Source organism: Tursiops truncatus, chromosome 8 (assembly GCF_011762595.2).
Source record: "Tursiops truncatus isolate mTurTru1 chromosome 8, mTurTru1.mat.Y, whole genome shotgun sequence".
NCBI classification, from domain to species: domain Eukaryota; kingdom Metazoa; phylum Chordata; class Mammalia; order Artiodactyla; family Delphinidae; genus Tursiops; species Tursiops truncatus.
The window spans coordinates 53,978,000-53,998,042 of NC_047041.1; the positions used below are offsets into that span (position 1 = coordinate 53,978,000).

The following is a 20,043-nucleotide window of genomic DNA, read 5'->3' on the forward strand; positions in this document are numbered from 1 at the left end:
GCACTTATTCTGGGGCTTTAAAACTATTTTGTGGAGTCTGATTCAGAGGCTGTAGGTGGGGTAGGGTGTGGGGTGTGCTGTTAGTCAGGTTTCTATTCTGAACTGTAGTGGCCTATGCTCAGGCTCTTCAATCCAGGGAAGGGCCTCTGGAGATGGCAGGCATTGAATATGGTGAATTGATTGAAGACGAGGTGAGGTGGAGGAAACTTGGTGGCTGCGAAACTTGGGAGGAAAAATGGAAATGAGATAAGTGGTACTATTTTTGGTCACCACTGCCTGCAGCCCACAGAATATCAGTATGTCAGGACCTTAACGGTGAAAACTTTTTTCATTATGATCTCAGTCTCTGACACTATAGTGCCTCAAAGTCATGGGACTATCTCTAAGTCCGCTGTTGTTCCGAACACCCGACTTACAGTACATATACAATGTATTTTTTATTGAAAGAATGAATATCTGAAGTGGAGAACTGCTGTGACCCATAGGGGTCCATAAACCCTTGGTGGCCCCTAATCTCTTACCAGCTCCACCATCAGACATTCTTCTGTGTGCTGTAAATACATTATCTTACCAAATGCTAACAAGTAGCTTTTTGAATTAAGCTGATGATATTGCCCTCAGTTACACAGATACAGAATATGGAGTTTAGATAAAGGAAATGACTTGCCTTAGCTAGCAAAGGGTAGATCCAGAATTTGAACCCATGTCTTTTTTTTTTTTTACATCTTTATTGGAGTATAATTGCTTTACAATGGTGTGTTAGTTTCTGCGTTATAACAAACTGAATCAGTTATACATATACATATGTTCCCATATCTCTTCCCTCTTGCGTCTCCCTCCCTCCCACCCTCCCTATCCCACCCCTCCAGGTGGTCACAAAGCACCGAGCTGATCTCCCTGTTCTATATGGCTGCTTCCCACTAGCTATCTATCTTACGTTTGGTAGTGTATATATGTCCATGCCACTCTCTCCCTTTGTCACAGCTTACCCTTCCCCCTCCCCATATCCTCAAGTCCATTCTCTAGTAGGTCTATGTCTTTATTCCTGTCTTACCCCTAGGTTCTTCAGACATTTTTTTTTTCTTAAATTCCATATGTGTTAGCATACAGTATTTGTCTTTCTCTTTCTGACTTACTTCACTCTGTATGACAGGCTCTAGGTCCATCCACCTCACTACAAATAACTCAATTTTGTTTCTTTTTATGGCTAATATTCCATTGTATATATGTGCCACGTCTTCTTTATCCATTCATCCAATGATGGACACTTAGGTTGTTTGCATCTCCAGGCTATTGTAAATAGAGCTGCAACGAACATTTTGGTACATGACTCTTTTTGAATTATGGTTTTCTCAGGGTATATGCCCAGTAGTGGGATTGCTGGGTCATATGGTAGTTCTATTTGTAGTTTTTTAGGAACCTCCATACTGTTCTCCATAGTGGCTGTACCAATTCACATTCCCACCAGCAGTGCAAGAGGGTTCCCTTTTCTTCACACCCTCTCCTGCATTTATTGTTTCTAGATTTTTTTGATGATGGCCATTCTGACTGGTGTGAGATGATATCTCATTGTAGTTTTGATTTGCATTTCTCTAATGATTAATGATGTTGAGCATTCTTTCATGTGTTTGTTGGCAGTCTGTATATCTTCTTCGGAGAAATGTCTCTTTAGGTCTTCTGCCCATTTTTGGATTGGGTTGTTTGTTTATTTGTTATTGAGCTGCCTGAGCTGCTTATAAATTTTGGAGATTAATCCTTTGTCAGTTGCTTCATTTGCAAATATTTTCTCCCATTCTAAGGGTTGTGTTTTGGTCTTGTTTATGGTTCCTTTGCTGTGCAAAAGCTTTGACGTTTCATTAGGTCCCCTTTGTTTATTTTTATTTTTATTTCCATTTCTCTAGGAGGTGGGTCAAAAAGGATCTTGCTGTGATTTATGTCATAGAGTGTTCTGCCTATGTTTTCCTCTAAGAGTTTGATAGTTTCTGGCCTTACATTTAGGTCTTTAATCCATTTTGAGCTTATTTTTGTGTATAGTGTTAGGGAGTGATCTAATCTCATACTTTTACATGTACCTGCCCAGTTTTCCCAGCACCACTTATTGAAGAGGCTGTCCTTTCTCCACTGTACATTCCTGCCTCCTTTTTCAAAGATAAGGTGACCATATGTGCGTGGGTTTATCTCTGGGCTTTCTATCCTGTTCCATTGATCTATCTTTCTGTTTTTGTGCCAGTACCATACTGTCTTGACTACTGTAGCTTCATAGTATAGTCTGAAGTCCAGAAGCCTGATTCCTCCAGCTCCGTTTTTTGTTCTCAAGATTGCTTTGGCTCTTCGGGGTCTTTCGTGTTTCCATACAAATTGTGAAATTTTTTGTTCTAGTTCTGTGAAAAATGCTAGTGGTAGTTTGATAGGGATTGCATTGAATCTGTAGATTGCTTTCGATAGTATAGTCATTTTCACAATGTTGATTCTTCCAATCCAAGAACATGGTATATCTCTCCATCTGTTTGTATCACCTTTAATTTCTTTCATCAGTGTCTTATAGTTTTCTGGATACAGGTTGTTTGTCTCCTTAGGTAGGTTTATTCCTAGGTATTTTATTCTTTTTTTTGCAGTGGTAAATGGAGTGTTTCCTTAATTTCTCTTTCAGATTCTTCATTATTAGTGTATAGGAATGCAAGAGATTTCTGTGCATTAATTTTGTATCCTGCAATTTTACTAAATTCATTGTTTAGCTGTAGTAGTTTTCTGGTAGTGTCTTTAGGATTTTTTATGTATAGTATCATGTCATCTGCAAACAGTGACAGCTTTACTTCTTCTTTTCCGATTTGGAGTCCTTCTATTTCCTTTTCTTCTCTGATTGCTGTGGCTAAAACTTCCAAAACTATGTTGAATAAGAGTGGTGAGAGTTGGCAACCTTGTCTTGTTCCTGATCTTAGTGGAAATGCTTTCAGTTTTTCACCATTGAGGATGATATTGGCTTTGGGTTTGTCATATATGGCCTTTATTATGTTGAGGAAAGTTCCCTCTATGCCTACTTTCTGCAGGGTTTTTATCATAAATGGGTGTTGAATTTTGTCAAATGCATTCTCTGCATCTATTGAGATGATCATATGGTTTTTATCCTTCAATTTATTAATATGGTTTTTCACATTGATTGATTTGCATATATTGAAGAATCCTTGCATTCCTGGAATAAACCCCACTTGATCATGGTGTATGATCCTTTTAATGTGGTGTTGGATTCTGTTTGCTAGTATTTTGTTGAGGATTTTTGCATCTATGTTCATCAGTGATATTGAATCTCCGTACTGTTCTCCATAGTGGCTGTAGTTTTCTTTCAGAAAACCTGTAGTTTTTCTTTCTTTGTGACATAGTGGCTGTAGTTTTCTTTCAGAAAACCTGTGGTTTTCTTTCTTTGTGACATCCTTGTCTGGTTTTGGTATCAAGGTGATGGTGGCCTCGTAGAATGAATTTGGGAGTGTTCCTCCCTCTGCTATATTTTGGAAGAGTTTGAGAAGGATAGGTGTTAGGTCTTCTCTAAATGTTTGATAGAATTCACCTGTGAAGCCATCTGGTCCTGGGCTTTTGTTTGTTGGAAGATTTTTAATCACAGTTTCAATTTCAGTGCTTGTGATTGGTCTGTTCATATTTTCTATTTCTTCCTGATTCAGTCTTGGCAGGTTGTGCATTTCTAAGAATTTGTCCATTTCTTCCAGGTTGTCCATTTTATTGGCATAGAGTTACTTGTAGTAATCTCTCATGATCTTTTGTATTTCTGCAGTGTCAGTTGTTACTTCTCCTTTTTCATTTCCAATTCTATTGATTTAAGTCTTCTCCCTTTTTTTCTTGATGAGTCTGGCTAATGGTTTATCAATTTTGTTTATCTTCTCAAAGAACCAGCTTTTAGTTTTATTGATCTTTGCTATTGTTTCCTTCATTTCTTTTCTTTTTTTTTTCAGTACGCGGGCCTCTCACTGTTGTGGGCTGTCCCGCTGCGGAGCACAGGCTCCTGACGCGCAGGCTCAGCGGCCATGGCTCACGGGCCCAGCTGCTCTGCGGCATGTGGGATCTTCCCGGACCGGGGCACGAACCTGTATCCCCTGCATCGGCAGGTGGACTCTTAACCACTGCGCCACCAGGGAAGCCCCTCCTTCTTTTCTTTTTCATTTATTTCTGATCTCATTTTTATGATTTCTTTCCTTCTGCTAACTTTGGGTGAACCCATGTCTTTATGACTCAAAGATAATCACTGATTGCCGTGTCTTTCTTCCTTACCAGATGGGAGCTTCTTGAAGGCAGGGGTGTTATCTGATTCAAATCTGTTTCCTATTCTCAGTACAGGAACTGAAAAAGAATAATTTTTATTGAACAGTTTATACACTGGAAAGTTGTAGACTCAGAGAGTAGGGCAATAGGGATGAGGTATTAAGAAACTGTTTCCTAGTCTGCATTATTTGCCTGGGGAGAACCCCAGTCCTCAAGGTGAATTTTTTTTATAACCCATAGGATCAAAAAGGAAAGCATTATATACTGCAGTAATCCATAAGAGTAACTAACGCAAAGTTTATAATGCTCTGAAGAGCTTAATGTCTCCTTGGGAAAATAACACCTCCTTCACTGTTTTGCCTTGAGGAAAATTGAGATAATACAAGTCAAAGAGCCTGTGTGACGTGTAAAGTGTATGTTAAATTGTTTTTAGGCGTAGCTCTCCCTGCCCTTCTCTGGGCTTCAGTTAACTCTGTACAATGAGGTGTTGGACTGGATGACCTCTATGGCTCCCACAACTCAGACTTGTAAATAATGGTCTGCAGCTGTTGCATTGCTTACTTCCTCCATTAACGTGGTAACAGAGAATTGATGCCTCTGATGTTCTGCATTCTCATTGCCCCTCTTTCTTTAAGCTAGTTTCCCTTAAAGTCTATTGCGTGCTTTAGTCTTCTTTTTAGGCTGTTTCTGTGAGGGCTAGCATTCCCTTTTGAGGTTGAACTGAATTGTGTAAGGCATCAGGAAGTGGCAGAAGCACCTTCCTCAAACCTGGTTGCACCAAATGCCCATCAAGTCTAGTCGTGTCCCCAAAGAGGAAGAGAAAGCCTGGGTTCCTTAGCCAGTAGATAAGAGTTTCTTCCTTGAGCTCCCTGAGCTAATTTCACCACTTAAAGAATGGACATTTCCTTTTCACTTCCAAATGGCTCACTTTGTACGTGATTAATATTCCTAGGCCAATTTTGTGTCACTCTTTAATTTTCATCCACCTTCCTAGGTCTGACCTTTGGGTCATACAAAATAAATTCAAGCTTCCTCCATATTACAATCCTTTATAATCATAATGGTGATTTTATTTCTGTTCTTCTCTGGTAAATATTTTCTTCAAGTGCTTCTCAGATGACTACCTCTCCTTGCCCCTCATACCACTTTTCTCTCAGTAAAATACTCCTGTGGGTAGGCCCTTCCTTATGCTAATCTTCTGCTCCTGTGTAACCCATCCACTTCTACTCTCCTAAGTTTTGTCACTGTTGCTTAAATAAGCCATATGTTCTCTTTCATATCTCCCTAACTTGTTTTTCATGGTTTCTTTTTTTTTGTGTGTGTGGTACACGGGCCTCTCACTGTTGTGGCCTCTCCCGTTGCAGGGCACAGGCTCCGGACGCGCAGGCTCAGTGGCCATGGCTCACGGGCCCAGCCGCTCCGCGGCATGTGGGACTGGGGCATGAACCCGCGTCCCCTGCATCGGCAGGCGGACTCTCAACCACTGCGCCACCAGGGAAGCCCATCATGGTTTCTTTTGTTTAAGATGTTTTCCTTTGCTTGCTGTGCTTCTCCTCAACAACCTTCAAGGCCCAGTTCAGATGTCTCTGTCTCTCATACCTTACCTGATACTCTCCTCCTGTTTCGGACAGAATTAGTATGCTTTTTTTTCCCCAGTGTTAATGTGATACTTTGTTCCAATGGCTGTAACAGCATTTATTTTGTTGTATTATACTTATTTGTACTATATTATATTGGAATTATTTGTTCATCTATCCTGTCTCACCCTAAACATTTACTCAAAACAATCAGCCCTTCAAAGGTTGGAAGTACCTGGTATTTACCAGTTGATCAATAACAGAAGAAACTAACGTTTACTGAGTGCCTTATTGCTGTGCCAGTTGCCTTGTATAGATACTCTCAATCCTTACACTAGTTCTCTCATGTAGGTATTACATATGAAGTAACTGAGGCCCAGAGAGATTGGACTCAGAGGACTGGAATTCAAACTTGTTTGCTGACTCCAAAGCTTGAGCTGTGTTTAGAGCTATTCTTCTGACTCCTAATTCAGTATTCTTTCTGTGCACATCAGAAAAACACAAATTGAGTATGTAGATGTGTTTAATGCAGTGATGGACATGAGTTCAAATGGGAGTAGGGTTCAAATAGCTGTGGCACTCACATTATTGCTGTATTAAGAAATGGCCTTAGAGTCATTAATGCCTTAATTGGTTCTGTAGGCAATCCTGTAATTTGGCATTTAAAATTAAACTGTTTTAGCTGGTTGGCAGATATAACAACACCTACCTTTGGGCATGTTCTGTTCTAAAAAGGGATGAAAAGCTGCCTCTTTCACACTATCATAGGCAAGGGGGATGAGCTCAGATTTGACCTGAAACATTGTTAGTGCTTTTGAAATCTTTCGTTTCCAAACTTTGTCATATTTTTGTTAGGTGTTGGTAACCTACATCTTCAGAGCTGTAGAATCAGACAGTTGGAACATGAATTGGAATATGGGGTTCTTACCCCAACTGTTTGAACAGCCTAAGCTCTCATCAGGGAGAGCCTAAACACAAAATACTTTTGGAGTTGGTAAAGGAGGACAAAAGGTAGACCTTGGGAAACACCTCTGTCTCCTTGTTTTGTGACATGGGCTATTGAGTCATCCTTTTATTCTCTGAAGTCTGACTAATAGCACATGAGTTACAGAAGGGTAACAAAAATATGAAGACCAAGGTTCAAGCTCTTGTTAGCCCTATGTGAGTTTGAGCAAGTGATTTATACTTCCTAGGCCTGTTCCTTTATATGTTCTAATCCAGTGATTCTTTCCAGGGGATGTGATCCTGCTGTCCAGGTACCACACATCTCTGCTGCCTAGGGACCATGCAAGGCTCTGGGTTAAAGCTTTTTTTTTGCCATTCTTTTTTTGTTACAAATACCCCATTCATTATGGATAGTCTAAAATTTTGTTGAAATGTCTCGTCTTCTGATGTCCCCTCACCCATTCTCTTCCTTGTTTAGGTTTATACCTTTTAAAAAATATATATATCTTTAGTAGCATTTTAGTGTGATTTTTGGGGAGAACATAGGTAAATGTGTTTTTAATTTGCCAAATTTAACTAGAAGCAAACTTCAAAGGAAGTTAAAGGAACAGAACGTAAAGTTCCATTTATATATGGAGTTGCAAAAACTTCACCATGAGAGTAAATGAGAGAATAGGTCTTCCCAGGAGATGTCCTGGGTTCAAATCTTGGCTTCATCATCTACTAGGTATATGGCCTTGGACAAGTTACCTTCCTGTGACTCATTTTTGAGATTGAAAGTTTTTTTAAAAAGAGAAAAGATATATCAGAAGTTGCACTGAACTGGGAATCAAAACATGAGTTTGCTTGTAGCAGATTATGGGACCTTGACCAAATCCTTTCCCCTTTTTGGACCTCAGTTTCCCTCTCTGTAAAATGAGGAAGTTGGCTGGGTGCCCTCTGAGTTCTTTCTACCCTTACTGTCCTAAGGAGTCTGAGATTTTCCTGATTCCTGAAGAGCACTGATCCTTTAATGCTAACTTCCAGCCCCTTGTTCAGGATGATTAAGGCCTTAGGACTCAGACAGACAGGACTGGGTATTTTAAAGTCTGTCTGAACCGACCTGCCATATCGACCAGAGCACGATACTTGAAAAAAAAAGAGGAATCACAGTGTGGAAATCCATGGCTCTTAGACAGTACACAGTAAACAGGCAGCTATTTGAAAATATTTCACCTTTTTTTTCTTTTCCTCCTGGTATTAAGATAAGCCAGGGTAACTGAGGTCTTAGCATGAGAAGAAGCAACTTTTTGCTTTTTGCAGCCATGATTATTGTGTGTCTGCTCTAGCAAGACAGAGAGAGACACTAGAATTACTGTAACATTCAGTGATGAATATATAATAGAGGGATGTACAAAGTATTATCTAAGCAAGAAGGGGGAAGGGAGGAGGAGAGGCAGTAAAGACTCCATAGAGGAGGTGACACTTGAGTGTGAAATGAACAGGAGTACACCAGTTTGAAAATGTGTTGATGTCTTTCAGTGTTGCTCAGCCCTTTCTCTGGACTTCAGCACAAACCTAGAGGACTCCTTTAGGAAGTCATTGGAGCCTATTGGGAGCTGAGAAGTTCTTTGGAAGTCTGAGTTAGTGTTTTTCTGATGCTGGCTTGGACTTCTGTTTATACTAGTGGCGATGTGGAACAACAAGATACTTGGCCAGACTGTTGTTCTTAGTCTGAGGTTTGGGTACTATTAATACATTTATGTCAGTCAAGCAGAAAGCAGTGTCTGCCGTTTTGAGAGCTACTGGAGTGAATTTCTGAGAACTGTTTGGAATCTCTACTTCCTATCATCCCAGGCAGCTGTGGGGTCTTCAGGACCTAACCTATTTAAGGTACCTCAATGTTTAATTCTGTTAAAGTATCTCACCAGTATATTTTTCTTTTTGGACTAAAAATTGGTACTGTTTTGATGTTGCTACTTTTTTTTCCTCAACCTTCAATGTACTTATAGCCTAGTGGTGGGTGGGTGGGTAGTGAGAAGGAGCCCTGTAGACCAATAACTAATACAATGGCCAAGGGAGAATGTGGCATTTACCATAAAAGAGAGAGAAATGATATTGTATACATTTAAGAAGATATTAGCTCAGGACTGCACTAGATGGTCTGTAAGCTCTCTTCCAGTCCCACACAGTACATGATTCTACGATTTTGTGAAATTTTTATTTATGGGTACTAGAGAGTATGCGGTATTATCTATATAATAGATATATAAAAAGCTCATGAAAAAGAATGTTGATTTTAGAATAGCTAATTCCAATGTGACAGAATTATAGAAGTAGGAAAAGTGATTTTCTGGTTATCAGATTCTGAAACAACCAGCAGTGGTTGTTGAACATTTTCCAGAAAGTAATCAAGTGAACAAATGTTTCCTGAATACTTTTTCCGAGGTCAGTCTTTCCCTAAGAGTGGTAGATGATACAAAAGATGTATAAAATGGTGTTCCTCTCCTTGAGAGGCTTTGCTTTCATTAGGAAGGTAGGATGCATATGATTAAAAAAAATTAAACAGTTCCACCAAATAAACTGGGTACAAACTTTCAGAATTTAGTGAAAGGTAGATGATTAGTTTCCTAGGGCTGCTGTAACAAAGTACCACAAACCGGTTGGCTTAGAACAACAGAAAGTTATAACCTTACAATTTTGGAAACCGAAAGTCTGAAATCAAGGTGTTGGCAGGGCCATGCTCCCCATGAAGGTACAAGGGAAGGATCTGTTCCAGTCCTCTCCTTAGCTTCTGGAAGTCTCAGGCATTCCTTGGCTTGTAGATGAACATCTTCTCCCTGTGTCCCTTCACAGTCTTCTCTCTGTGTATATCTGTCTCTTGTGTCAAAATTTCCCCTTCTTATAAGGATAGCAGCTGTATTGGGTTAGGGCTGGCCCTCATGACCTCATTTTAATTTGATTACCTCTGTAAAGACCCTATTTCCAAATAAAGTCACATTCTGATGTAGTAGCGGTTAGGACTTCGACAAATCTTTTTTTGGGAGACACAATTTAAACCCATAACAATGGGCTTGATGGTTAAGGAAAGAACTTGGTCAGGTAAGACTTGAATTAGCAGAGAGAAGTGGAGATATTATGAGACAAGTCTTTGCAGTATCCAAACCCTCATTAGAGGATGCTCCAGGAAATTCATGTTAGTGGAACCAAGGAGTTCTAAGATCCCCAAGAAGGGACATTTAGAGATAAAAGATTACTTCAATTTTTTTCTTAGTTGTTTTGTTCACAGTATACTCTTCTGGGCAGCTTTTCTCTTTCTATAAGCAATTTTATTGCTGCATATCACATAACCAGTCTTGACCATTAAGATATTGATTGCATGGTGCATAAAAATTTATTCTAGGTAACAGAAATTAAATTATTTTAACTTAGATAGTTGTTTATAATAATAGAAGTTTTTTGCTTTGTAAATGTAATGAATTTACAGAAAAGTAGATGACTTCACTGAGAGAATTTAACATTAGGAAATGAGGGTGGATCATGACATTTCTTAACCTGTGGCTCTTGGGGTTAGGGCAGTAGTTTTCAAGTGTGGCTAGTCCTCGAAGGCTTAAAAATACGTTGATACTCAGATCCCTGCCCCCCTTCTCCCCCCAGGACCAAAAAAATTTTTTTGCAGGGGGAGGAGGGGGCAGGGGTAGTTATGGGGCCCAGGCATTAGTGTTTTTTAAAAGTTCTCCAGGTTTGCATATCTGGTTTGCATATCCAGTTTGTAGCTCACTGGATTAGGGGAATAAGAAGTAAATTGGATTCTTGTCTTTGTTGTGACCTTTGAGCATTCCCTAAACCTTTTGAGTCTCAGGTACTTCTGAGAATAAAGAAATCTAGGTATATTATCTCTGGCATGTACCAGCTGTCTAATAACCACGGGCAAATTACTGGGATTCTTTCTTAGTCTCAGTTTTTTCATTTATAGAATGGAGATTATTAAAACTACCTTCCAGGGTTGCTGTGACAATCAAATATTTGTGGGTACTTCAGAATGCTTTGTAGATTCCAAAGTACTATGTAAATCTGAGGGTTTTAAAAATTTTCAATGACAGATAACTTGTCCAAGGTGTTAACAATTGTTTGGTGCCCTAGACAGGACCAGACTCTACATCTCCTGAATCTTTTACTTTCCCCATTAACTTGAAAGGTGATTTTTCTTCCTGTCTCTTTCATTTTTTCAGCTCTTTTGTTAAGTTGTGCCTGTATGCCTTCTGTATTGGATACTTTCAGGCTCCTTGGTGTAGTGAACAGCATATGGGTTTAGTGGAAAGAACATGGTCTTTGGAGTTGCATGGATATGAAGTTCAATCCTGGCTCCATTACTAACCAAATGATTTTAACCTCTTTCAGTTTCTCTATGGGTTAAATGTAGCATTAAATGAGAAAATAGTGCGATAACATTTAGCACTATGCTTGATATGTAATATCAAGCACTGGTAATTTTTTCCTATTGTTATTATGAGAGGCAGTGATAGAGGGGATACTTTTAATACAGTTGGATAAGTGGCCTAGAAGATGCCTTTCCATTTGACTTCACTGAGCAGAGTCATGTCCTTTTAGTTGCTGTTGGGCGTGGGCTTGGTGGGTTACCTTCCAGGGTCTTTGTAACAACTTTAATTTGTATAGTTCCAACTGTTTTAAAGATACTTTTACAGACTATTCCCATTTAATCCTCACAATACTCTGCAAGGAAAATGTCCCTATATATTCAACGAGGAAATCACAGGTAAGAGAGATGAAGTGACTTGCAACTGGTCACCTTATGAATAAGCAATGGAGACAGTTATTATTTAAGATGAAGCCCCAACCCTTGAGGCTTTGGGTTTTGTTTCAGAGGGACTTTTGGTTTCGTAACGGGCTTTCTGATGTAAACCCAGGAAACCTTAGTTTTGTGGTCCTATTAGTTATCTATTGCTGTGTAAATAAATTGCCTCTGAAACTTAGCAGCTTAAAAAATAAACATTTATCATCTCACACAGTCTCTAAGCGTGAGGAATCTGAGAGTGGCTAGGCTGAGTGGTTCTGGCTCAGTGTCTCTAATGAGGTTACAGTCAAGCTGTTACCCAAGGTTGCAGGTATCTGGAGGCTCAACTGGGCCTAGTGGGTCCCCTTCCACACTCACTCATCTGGTTGTTGGTCAGCCTCAGTTTCTTGCTGGCTGTTAACATGCTGACATCTTCAGTTCCTTGCCATGTGGCCTCTCCATAGGGCAGCTTACAGCATGTCACCTGGCTTCCCCGCAGCAAGTGATCAGAGAGAGGAGAGAGCAACCAAAACAGAAGGTGCAATGTCTTTTATAATCTGATTTCAGAAGTGACATGCTGTCACTTCTACTGTATTCTTTTGATCACACACACTGACCCTTCTACCAAGTAGGAAAGGTTACACAGGGTGCAAATACCAGGAGGCAGGGTATTTTTCTTGGAGGCTAGCTACCACAGTTGTAGAAAATCTATGAGGCCTAGCCTATACACATCATTTATTAAGGAGTTAACCGTAATGTACAGGTGCAGATTCTGTTCCATGTTTCATGCATGGTGGATGCCAGGAGAATTCCCGTATGTCTTTAAGGGATGGTTTCTCAGGACGCAGGGAGCAGGGAATCCTTCAGAAGCCTCCTGAGTCTCAGTTGTCTACTATCAGTCTAAGTTGGTGACATAATCATGCCTGTTTTTATAGATAGTCAGACACTTTACTGAGGGATTGGGAACACGAGAGGATTTCTTTGCTGTTAGGTGCTGTTGTATGTGGTGAAATTGTCCTTAGAAGTCTGAGCATTACAATTATTTTATCCTTAGAGAAATTTCGCTGAGGGAACTGTACAGGCCTGTGCACTTAGTGCTTTTAAAAATGCTTTCATATTCATTTTCATGTGAATATCCCAAAGGAGTAGTGTGATGATATGGGAAATCGACTGCCCTATAAGTCAGCACATCTGAATTTGAGTTCCAGCTTTGGCACTAACTGACTGTGTGATCATGTTTTCTCTGGACCCTAGTTTCCTTAAGTTTAACATGGTAGTGTTAAACTGGAGTCTCAGGGTTTTGAAATGCAACCTCACAGAATATGGGGGTGAGATTAGGAAGAGGAAAGAGGCTGAGGAAGTAGAACTTCCCCATCTCCTTTTCAGCCAGAGCAGTTCTACTTTTTATCTGTTTAAGTATTGGTGTTTCCATAAGATTTGATTGGAAGAAGAGGTTGAGAGGCTTTTAAAAAAGCTTGGAAATCCCTGGATTGAGTGATCTCAAAAGACTTCTCTGTGTAAAGAAAGGGGTTGGCTTTTCTGCTGCCATTGGGTAAGCAGTTGCCTCAGGGGTGCTGGAGTACCCTCCTTTCTGCATTTCTACAACAGAACAGTGGGCCTGGATGTCTCCGAAGACATTTGTTCCCTAAGACACTGGTCCTTAGCAGTGCAGTTCCTAAGAAACTTAGACTTTTTTCTCACCCTTTCCTCTTTAGTTTTTTGTTTTAAGCCAGTGTTGTGAGAGGTGGACATTCGTTGCTGATGCCTGCATCTTCCATTTCTAAGGTGATGTAGCTTCTTCAGGAATCAGCATCCAGATCTAGGAGAGTGAAGGCCTTCTTTGGAGAGGTAGAGGTCATGGAACAGACTTCCTGGAAGAGGAGGGGGCTAGATGAGTCAGCAGCAAGTGAGAGGGCTGGTTTTCTAAGTTGACCTCTGCCTCCTTTGAATTATTTAGATGTAAAAATACTTTCCCTGGCCTATAATTTGTCCCCAAGCCCGTCTATCTTTTGTAGACTAAACTAATGGAGTGGGTAGGGGTGGGAGGTATTGAGATGAATTTTGCTTCCATCATTGAGAAGGCCTCTTGTCTTTTGGAGACTCCAGTACTTTTTGTTATTTTCCTGTTTGCTGTAGAAAGCAGATCTTTCCAGCTGATTGAAGCTAATCTCTAGCAATCTTTTCCCTATTCTTTGGTCTCTTACTTTCCAGATAAATATTCTTTTTGGAATAGAAGCCTGGAAATGAATGGTTTACTGGAACAAGGCCTAGATTTAAGAATCAGTAGCTTTGGGTGAAACTCCAGCTCTCCCACTTACCCGTGTGACCTTGGGCAAGTTTCTTAACCTTTCTCAGTTTGTCTCCTTATATGTAAACTAGCATTGCTGTGAAGATTAAAGGAGACAAGCAGGTAAAGTACTGTACCTGCCCCATAATATGTGCTTACTAGTTGCTAAGTCTTTTTTTTTTTTAACATCTTTATTGGAGTATAATTGCTTTACAATGGTGTGTTACTTTCTGCTTTATAACAAAGTGAATCAGCTATACATATACATATATCCCCATATCTCCTCCTTCTTGCGTCTCTCTCCCACCCTCCCTATCCCACCCCTCTACGTGGTCACAAAGCACCCAGCTGATCTCCCTGTGCTCTGGGGCTGCTGACCACTAGCCATCTATTTTACATTTGGTAGTGTATATATGTCCATGCCACTCTCTCACTTCGTCCCAGCTTACCCTTCCCCCTCCTCGTGTCCTCAAGTCCATTCTGTATGTCTGTGTTTTATTCCTGTCCTGCCCTAGGTTCTCCAAAACCATTTTTTTTTTAGATTCCATATATATGTGTTAGCAAACAAAACAGTATTTGTTTTTCTCTTTCTGACTTACTTCACTCTGTATGACAGGCTCTAGGTCCATCCACCTCACTACAAATAACTCAATTTTGTTTCTTTTTATGGGTGAGTAATATTCCATTGTATATATGTGCCACATCTTCTTTATCCATTCATCTGCTGATGGGTACTTAGGTTGCTTCCATGTCCTGGCTATTGTAAATAGTGCTGCAGTGAACATGGGGTACATGACTCTTTTTGAATTATGGTTTTCTCAGGGTATATGCCCAGTAGTGGGATTGCTGGGTCATATGGTAGTTCTATTCTTAGTTTTGTAACGAACCTCCATACTGTTCTCCATAGTGGCTGTATCAATTTACATTCCCACCAGCAGTGCAAGAGGGTTCCCTTTTCTCCACACCCTCTCCATAATTTATTGTTTGTAGACTTTTTGATGATGGCTATTCTGACCAGTGTGAGGTGATACCTCATTGTAGTTTTGACTTGCATTTCTCTAATGATTAGTGATGTTGAGCATCCTTTCATGTGTTTGTTGGCAATGTGTATATCTTCTTTGGAGAAATGTCTATTTAGGTCTTCTGCCCATTTTTGGATTGGGTTGATGGTTTTTTTGTTATTAAGCTGCATGAGCTGCTTTTATATTTTAGAGGTTAATCCTTTGTCAGTTGCTTCATTTGCAAATATTTTCTCCCATTCTGAGGTTGTCTTTTCAACTTGTTTATGGTTTCCTTTGCTGTGCAAAAGCTTTGAAGTTTCATTAGGTCCCATTTGTTTATATTTGTTTTTATTTCCCTTTTTCTAGGAGGTGGGTCAAAAAGGATCTTGCTGTGATTTATGTCATAGAGTGTTCTGCCTATGTTTTCCTCTCAGAGTTTTATAGTGTCTGACCTTACATTTAAGTCTTTAATCCATTTGGAGTTTATTTTTGTGTATGGTGTTAGGGAGTGTTCTAATTTCATTCTTTTACATGTAGCTGTCCAGTTTACCCAGCACCACTTATTGAAGAGACTGTCTTTTCTCCATTGTATATTCTTGCCTCCTTTATCAAAAATAAGGTAACCATATGTGTGTGGGTTTGTCTCTGGGCTTTCTATCCTGTTCCATTGATTTATCTTTCTGTTTTTGTGCCAGTACCATACTGTCTTGATTACTGGAGTCTTGTAGTATAGTCTGAAGTCCGGGAGCCTGATTCCTCTCGATCCGTCTTTCTTTCTCAAGATAGCTTTGTCTATTCGAGGTCTTTTGTGTTTCCATACAAATTGTGCAATTTTTTGTTCTAGTTCTGTGAAAAATGCCAGTGGTAGTTTGATAGGGATTGCATTGAATCTGTAGACTGCTTTGGGTAGTAGAGTCATTTTCACAATGTTGATTCTTCCAATCCAAGAACATGGTATATCTCTCCATCTGTTTGTATCATCTTTAATTTCTTTCATCAGTGTCTTATAGTTTTCTGGATACAGGTCGTTTGTCTCCTTAGGTAGGTTTATTCCTAGGTATTTTATTCTTTTTGTTGCAGTGGTAAATGGGAGTGTTTCCTTAATTTCTCTTTCAGATTCTTCATCATTAGTGTATAGGAATGCCAGAGATTTCTGTGTATTAATTTTGTATCCTGCAATTTTACTAAATTCATTGTTTAGCTGTAGTAGTTTTCTGGTAGCATCTTTAGGATTCTCTATGTATAGTATCATGTCATCTGCAAACAGTGACAGATTTACTTCTTCTTTTCCGATTTGGATTCCTTTTATTTCTTTTTCTTCTCTGATTGCTGTGGCTAAAACTTCCAAAACTATGTTGAATAATAGTGGCGAGAGTGGACAAACTTGTCTTGTTCCTGATCTTAGAGGAAATGGTTTCATTTTTTTACCATTGAGAACGATGTTGGCTGTGGGTTTGTCATATATGGGCTTTATTATGTTGAGGTAAAGTTCCCTCTATGCCTACTTTCTGGAGGGTTTTTTTCATTAATGGGTGTTGAATTTTGTCGAAAGCTTTCTTTGCATCTATTGAGATGATCATATGGTTTTTATCCTTCAGTTTGTTAATGTGGTGTATCACATTGATTGATTTGCATATATTGAAGAATCCTTGCATTCCTGGGATAAACCCTGCTTGATCATGGTTTATGATCCTTTTGATGTGCTCTTGGATTCTGTTTGCTCGTATTTTGTTGAGGATTTTTGCATCTATGTTCATCAGTGATAATGGCCTGTAGTTTTCTTTCTTTGTGACCTTTTTGTCTGGTTTTGGTATCAGGACAATAGTGGCCTCGTAGAATGAGTTTGGGAGTGTTCCTCCCTCTGCTATATTTTGGAAGAGTTTGAGAAGGATAGGTGTTAGCTCTTCTCTAAATGTTTGATAGAATTCACCTGTGAAACCGTCTGGTCCTGGGCTTTTGTTTGTTGGAAGATTTTTAATCACAGTTTCAATTTCAGTGCTTGTGATTAGTCTGTTTATATTTTCTGTTTCTTCCTGGTTCAGTCTTGGAAGGTTGTGCTTTTCTAAGAATTTGTCCATTTCTTCCAGGTTGTCCATTTTATTGGCATATAGTTTCTTGTAGTAATTTCTCATGATCTTTTGTATTTCTGCAGTGTCAGTTGTTACTTCTTTTTCATTTGAAATTCTGTTGATTTGAGTCTTTTCCCTTTTTTTCTTGTTGAACCTGGCTAGTGGTTCATCAATTTTCTTTATCTTCTGGAAGAACCAGCTTTTAGTTTTATTGATCTTTGCTATTGTTTCCTTCATTTCTTTTTCATTTATTTCTCATCTCATCTTTATCATTTCTTTCCTTCTGCTAACTTTGGGTTTTTTTTTGTTCTTCTTTCTCTAATTGCTTTAAGTATAAGTTTAGGTTGTTTATTTGAGGTGTTTCTTGTTTCTTGAGGTAGGATTGTATTGCTATAAACTTCCCTCTTAGAACTGCTTTTGCTGCATCCCTTAGATTTGGGTGGTCGTGTTTTCATTGTCAGTTTTTTATAGTTCTTTTTTGATTTCCTCTTTGATTTCTTCAGTGATCTCTTGGTTATTTAGCAGTGTATTGTTTAGCCTCCATGTGTTTGTATTTTTTACAGATCTTTTCCTGTAATTGATATGCAGTTTCATAGCGTTGTGGTCGGAAAAGATACTTGATATGATTTCAGTTTTCTTAAATTTACCAAGGCTTGATCTGTGACCCAAGATATGATGTATCCTGGAGAATGTTCCATGGGCACTTGAGAAGAAAGTGTATTCTGTTCTTTTTGGATGGAATGTCCTATAAATATCAATTAAGTCCATCTTGTTTAATATATCATTTAAAGCTGTGTTTCCTTATTTATTTTCATTTTGATGATCTGTCCATTGGTGAAAGTGAGGTGTTAAAATCCTCTACTATTATTGTGTTACTGTTGATTTCCCCTTTTATGGCTGTTACCATTTGCCTTATGTGTTGAGGTGCTCCTATGCTGGGTGCATAAATATTTACAGTTGTTATATCTTCTACTTGGCTTGATCCCTTGATCATTAGGTAGTGTCCTTCATTGTGTCTTGTAATAATCTCTATTTTAAAGTCTATTTTGTCTGATATGAGAACTGCTACTCCAGCTTTCTTTTGATTTCCATTTGCATGGAATAACTTTTTCCATACCCTCACTTTCAGTCTGTATGTGTCCCTAGGTCAGCATATATATGGGTCTTGTTTCTGTAGCCATTCAACCGGTCTATGTCTTTTGGTTGGAGCATTTAATCCATTTATGTTTAAGGTAGTTATCAATATTTATGTTCTATTACCATTTTTTTAATTGTTTTGGGTTTGTTATTGTAGATCTTTTCCTTCTCTTGTGTTTTCTGCCTAGAGGAGTTTCTTTAGCATTTGTTGTAAAGTTGGTTTGGTTGTGCTGAATTCTCTTAGCTTTTGCTTCTCTGTAAAGGTTTTAATTTCTCTGTTGAATCTGAATGAGATCCTTGCTGGGTAGAGTAATCTTGGTTGCAGGTTTTTCCCTTTCATCACTTTAAATATGTCCTGCTACTCCCTTCTGGCTTGCAGAGTTCCTGCTGAAAGATCAACTGTTAGCCTTATGGGGAAGCCCTTGTATATTATTTGTTGTTTTTCCCTTGCTGCTTTTACTATTTTTTCTTTGTATTTAATTTTTGATAGTTTGATTAATATGTGTCTTGGTGTGTTTCTCCTTGGATTTATCCTGTATGGGACTCTCTGCACTTCCTGGACTTGATTGACTATTTTCTTCCCCATATTAGGGAAGTTTTCAACTCTAATCTCTTCAAATATTTTCTCAGTCCCTTTCTTTTTCTCTTCTTCTTCTGGGACCCCTGTAATTCAAATGTTAGTTTATTTAATGTTGTCCCAGAGGTCTCTGAGACTGTCCTCAATTCTTTTCATTCTTTTTTTTTTATTCTGCTCTGCAGTAGTTATTTCCACTATTTTATCTTCCAGGTCACTTATCTGTTCTTCTGCCTCAGTTATTGTGCTATTGATTCCTTCTAGAGAATTTTTAATTTCATTTATTGTGTTATTCATCATTGTTTGTTTGCTCTTTAGTTCTTCTAGGTCCTTGTTAAACGTTTCTTATATTTTCTTCATTCTATTTCCAAGATTTTGGATCATCTTTACTATAATTACTCTGAATTCTTTTTCAGGTAGACTGCCTATTTCTTCTTCATTAGTTTGGTTTGGTGGGTTTTTACCTTGCTCCTTCATCTGCTGTGTGTTTCTCAGTCTTCTCATTTTCCTTAACTTATTGTGTTTGGGGTCTCCTTTTTGTAGGCTGCAGGTTTGTAGTTCCTGTTGTTTTTGGTGTCTGCCTCCAGTGGGTAAGGTTGGGTCAGTGGGTTGTGTAGGATTCTTGGCGGAGGGGAGTGGTGCCTGTATTCTGGTGGATGAGGCAGGATGTTGTCTTTCTGGTGGGCAGCACCACATCCATTGGTGTGTTTTGGGGTGTCTGTGAACTTAGTATGTAAGTTTTTAATTATTGTTATTTTTGTACTACCTCTTTGAGAATTTAGAATAGATGCTAATTATAAGAATACTAGTTTCTTATAATTTGTTAGAATAACAAAACTAATAGTAGAAAAGTTGTATAGATCATCTTACATATTTGTTTTACAGTTAGTACATTTTATAATTGGAATTGTTCGGACTCAGTGAAGCAGTAAATGGCCCAAGGTTACCCAGTGATGGCATCAGGGACTCAGTTTACAACAACTGATTCTCCAATGACAGGCGTATCTTAGGCCAATCTGGGTGCCTGGGGCTAGGTTAGATATTCACACTAGGTTCCTAACTTTATGCTTTGAGGGCCAGCAGTCTGTGTGCCATGAGAAACTGGTGGCTCCCCTTGAGTTTGCATACGGCTGGGTGGAGCCAATGTCGTAATTTCGTACTGTCCTAGGAGAGAAGTATTCCCTGGTGTGGACCTGGGCCCCTGCAGATATACATGGTGGGTTTTTCCTTGACAACTTAACCCCTCATTTCCTCTTCATGAGTTGAAGACAAATCCTGAAAAGAGGAGGGTAGTATAGCCATGATGTCTCTGGAAGTGAATGACCTAGTGTGCTGTGATGGAAACACAGAAGGAAGGAGGGAAGGGGAATGGAAAAGAAAACTCCTTGGGTGTTTTTTTTCCCTCCAGAA

At 39.1% G+C, this 20,043-nt stretch overlaps 1 protein-coding gene across 4 annotated transcripts in view; it reads left to right on the forward strand.

Annotated features, from left to right (window-relative positions):
* The window catches only part of PAK1 (p21 (RAC1) activated kinase 1), a 201,874-nt gene that overhangs the window by 25,094 nt on the left and 156,737 nt on the right, over positions 1 to 20,043 (forward strand). Inside the window, exon 1 of one of the 4 annotated variants that reach the window (XM_033862201.2) lies at positions 8,584 to 8,663. The exons of the other annotated variants lie outside the window; for them this stretch is intronic. The gene's annotated coding sequence lies outside the window, so the exon portion shown is untranslated. Of the gene's footprint in view, positions 1 to 8,583; positions 8,664 to 20,043 lie in introns of those variants that run through there. 4 annotated transcript variants of the gene reach the window in all.